Source organism: Coenobita brevimanus, chromosome 77 (genome assembly GCF_032717465.1).
Source record: "Coenobita brevimanus isolate Jiangsu-jjx chromosome 77, ASM3271746v2, whole genome shotgun sequence".
Lineage (NCBI taxonomy): Eukaryota > Metazoa > Arthropoda > Malacostraca > Decapoda > Coenobitidae > Coenobita > Coenobita brevimanus.
The window spans coordinates 18,122,050-18,126,496 of NC_137030.1; the positions used below are offsets into that span (position 1 = coordinate 18,122,050).

A 4,447-nucleotide genomic window follows, 5' to 3' on the forward strand; every position below is an offset into this window, starting at 1 on the left:
ATACAAACTGGAGAGAGAAAAAACTGTGCGGCGGCAGTGAAGAGAGCAAATTAGGGAGAAAGAGGTTGGGGGAGAAGGGAGGAAGGCAACCTGGAAAAAACAAGAGACAGTTTAATGGGAAAAAGTTGGGAATAAAGAGGGGTTGGGACTTGGGGGAGAGAAAAGCAGCAGCACTGGGGAGATAAAAAGACTGCTTGAAAAAAAAAAAAAAAAAAGACAAAAGGGAAAACACTGAAGAAAAAGATAAGGGATTAAGAAAAGAAAACTACTGCTTACTCTTAAATCAGAACTTCTTCACTGTGCAGAAGTGGCCTACAGTACAGAAACTATAGATCAAAACCCTTAACTTGGTGGAGATATACTGTATATCCTTTTGCTACATGCTTCCCATAGTTCAGTGGTAGAATAAGAAATAAAACATCTCTGCATACATCCCATAACATTTCTTGATTAGTACCTTAATCTAGTGTTAATCTCTTGTTAAAGCTCAGCTCTCATTATGGAGAGATTGTAGTTTTACGTCTATCCTCATTTTACCCTCACTTGGCCCATATTTTCGTCCTTTTGCAAGTTATTTCACCTAGCTCTGTGGAAGAAGGCGACAATATTACCGCTCTACACAATACCCATAGCACATCGTGATTAGCATCAACATTTAGTGGGTTCCTAAATAGCTCACCTGGTAAGCTGCTGTACTCACGCAGTTGTAAGCACTGTTTCGAATCCTCGCAATATTTTACGGCCATACCATGTTGAGTACACCGCTTCCCGTCCGATCAGCGAAGTTATGCAACGTTGGGTCTGGTTAGTACTTGGATGGGTGACCGCCTGGGAACACCAGTTGCTGTTGGCATCCCTACATGTCAAGTGGGGTTGGTGGAGGATTAGTGCCCCTCCCTGTAAAACAATTAACTCTGAGCCCTTGGCCACCCCGTTTGGGATACATGGCGTCTGGCAATGAATGAAAAATGAGTTTAGTGTCAGTCTCTTCTTGCAGCTCAGCATTCAGGATGGAGAGATGGAAATTTTAGGCCAAGTTAACGTAAACAGAGCACTTAAAGTGAACTGAGTTTAGTAAGAATGGTAGCTGTCAATAGGAAGAGAAGCTAAACATTGCTGAAAAAATTAAAGCTATGTCTATCCATTGAATCCGATGACTACGAGCGAGGGTGAAGCCCTTGCGGGTCTCTCGTCAAGTAATGGCGTTTTCACATACGAGGGGCCCGAACCGGCCCTGCCCGACCGTAACGCTTTTGAGAAGCTTACATCTCAGCAACCACAGGGCGGATCACTGCGTGGTTTGCACCATATAATAGTCCAATTCTTTAAGATTTGTATTTGACAGGTTTCATCACACCTTGACGGTGCACGTGGCATGTGACACGCGCCAAGTGCAGTATGTCAAAAATCTTCAAAAGAGGGCCACATGACAGTTTGTCGTAAAGGCATGAAACTCGGTAGGTAGATAACAATCAATGTACTCTAGGTATCCTCGGTGTTTAAGGCGACATTCCAATGCTTTCAGATTTAAATGCCCTCTCTCGTACCTCGGCGACAAAGGTGTATTACTTGTGTATGTTGTAGCATATTCTTACAGCCTTCCTAAAGATTTCTTCAGCTTTGGAGATACTTTTCGAACTGGAGGACTAAAATACTGTATGACATTTATTGACACATTTCACAACTACATAATTCTCCATAAATTAATTAAAATCCTCAGCTGGTAACAAGATTAAAATAGTTACATTATCGGACTGAAGGGGTTCATTTTCTCAAGTCCTTGGTTAGCGTTTGAGAAGACAGTTAATCCAAATTGAAAATAGTCTCCTCCGACATCACCATCTTCTACATGTGACTCAGTTTGGCTTTAGAAATAACGTGCCTGCCTCAGACACTATACTGAGCATGTACGTCACGTGGAGAGAGAGAGAGAGAGAGAGAGAGAGAGAGAGAGAGAGAGAGAGAGAGAGAGAGAGACAGACAGACAGACAGACAGACAGAGACAGACAGACAGACAGACCGGAGACAATGAAGAAAAAGAAGGGAAACCGTGGGACAGCATAGAGGGGGGTGGGAGAAATTGCAGAGGTTGTGGAAGGGGGGCGGGGGGGGAGATCGAAAGAAAGTAGGAGGATTATGGGAAAGAAAGGGAGGGAAAGGGAGAAGGGGACTGGTACTGTGGGGGAGAGAGAGACAGAGAGAGAAATTAGAGGGAAAAGGGAAATGATACGAGAGAAAGGCGGAGGAAGAGATGTGGGGGAAAAGGGTAGAAATTATTGGGGTGGTTGGGTGAGATAGAGGGTAGGGGGGCTGAATAAGCTTAAATCCCCCCTGCCCCCTTATCTCCCAGCCCGGACCAAGTTAGGACATATATCATATTTAGTAGCTCTTGGCTTAATGTTATTTTTATTATTTTTATTTTCTGGGGGATCTATCGCGTTATGACCCCTTAGATGACTATGGCCTCTCTCTCTCTCTCTCTCTCTCTCTCTCTCTCACACACACACACACACACACACACACACACACACACACACACACACACACACACACACACACACACACACACACACACACACACACACACACACACACACACACACACACACACACACACACACATTCCGACAACTTTTCCTTCGTGTCCATTAGTTCTTTTTTCCTTTGTGCCTCCCTCTCTCAATGATCTTTTTGTGTCTTTTCCTTTCCTTATCTTCATTCTCTTCCTTTTCATACCTCCACTCTCGCTTCCTCCTCTCTCTTTCATCCTCTCCCATTTCTTGTCTCCACTCCCCTCCAATTTTCCCCTCCCTTCCAATCTTTTTTCCATCAGTCACTGGCTAAGGTTTCTTGGACACGAGATGTGTTAGTAAATGTGGGTTTAAAAAAAAAAGTACGATTACGTAAGGCAAGGCCTGATAACACTGTGTAACAAAAAAATAAATCTTTGTTCCTTGGATTTCATCGCGATTTTCACGTTATATATATCACGTCTAACTTGTAATGAGTTTACATTCAATCAGAACTTTGGGTCTGGCAGAGTTATGCAACCTGACCCATAACAATCAGCATAATTAAGGAGATCAAGCCACTTTCTTTTCAACATTTTCATTTATGATCATGTTTGAATGAAACTTTGCAGATAGGTAAATCTTGAAACTTTGCTTTTTAGATTTCGAAAATAATGAACTTTTTTTCACAGTATATTCTTAATTACATTTTGTAGCGTTTGACCAAAGCTGTGCGTTGTCATATCTGCATTTTTTTTTTAAGATGGCCTCGAGAAGTTGCAAGCATCCGACAGACACTTTCTGCAGTGTCTGTTGCCAGTACATTAAGAAAAGAACAAAAAAGCACTCTGTGGGTGCATCTACCAGGATGTGTGTAGCCTACCGGGCGTACTTCGGCGTGCCAGTAGGGGATCAAAACAAACCCTGGGCACCTCATGTCACTTGCGAGCATTGCAAGAAAACTCTTGAAAGTGAAAACGGTCGATATACACTTTATTACAAATGTAATGAAAGTATAATTGTTAATATATATTTCGTTTTTAATATGTTTTTCATTGTTACAATATATTTTTTTTTTATTGTTACAATAATATTTTATTATGGCGAAGAGGGTAGAATAGAGCCATGAGGTTCGTCATCCCCAGAATTTGGCGAGAACCCATTGGCCACTCAAGCAAATGCTACTTCTGCATTGTGGATTCTTCCAAACGCCGGACTGGCAAGAACGCACATGCTGTCATGTATTCAGACCTTCATTCATCGCCCCCATGCCTCATTGCCTTGAGCTCCCCATACCCACGACTCTGAAGGAAGGGCATGCAACTGCATCAGAAGTGAGCATAAAGTCAGAAGGCGAGGACGACGGACCTGATCCAGATTACAATTTCTGAGGAGGAGCTGAGGAGGGAAGCCCGTACTACCCCAACCAAGACCTCAATGCCTTGATAGGAGATTTTGGTATCACAAAGTCCAGTGCCGAGCTTCTGACGTCCAGGATCAAACAGTGAAACCTGACGGACGAAAGTGTGGTAGTCTCAAGTCAAAGGAGTAATCACCAAGCGTTCTCCAACTTCTTCACCCTTCAATATGAACTCCGCTTTTGTCACAACGTGACCTGTCTGTTCATGACGACTGGAATCCCCTGCAATCAGCATGAGCGGTACCTCTTCACTGACAGCTCAACCAGGAGCCTCAAAGCAGTGCTGCTCCCCAACAGGAACGGTTCCCATCTCTTCCCCTGGTTCAGTCAGTGCACCTCAGGGGGGACCACAACAACGTCACAACGTCAAGCATCTGCTGGACGCCTTGTAGTAGGTGTATGACGAGTACAGCTGGGAAGTCATCAGAGACTTCAAAATGGTGGCTTCCTGACGGGTTTCCAGGGAGGTTTTACCAAGTTCTCCTGCTATCTTTGTCTTTGGGACAGCAGAGACACA

The 4,447-nt window shown here is 43.7% G+C and overlaps 1 pseudogene; it reads left to right on the forward strand.

The window, feature by feature from the left end:
• The first annotated feature begins 734 nt into the window (after nucleotides 1-734).
• Nucleotides 735-853, forward strand: LOC145408565 (5S ribosomal RNA; annotated as a pseudogene).
• Nucleotides 854-4,447: the final 3,594 nt, after the last annotated feature.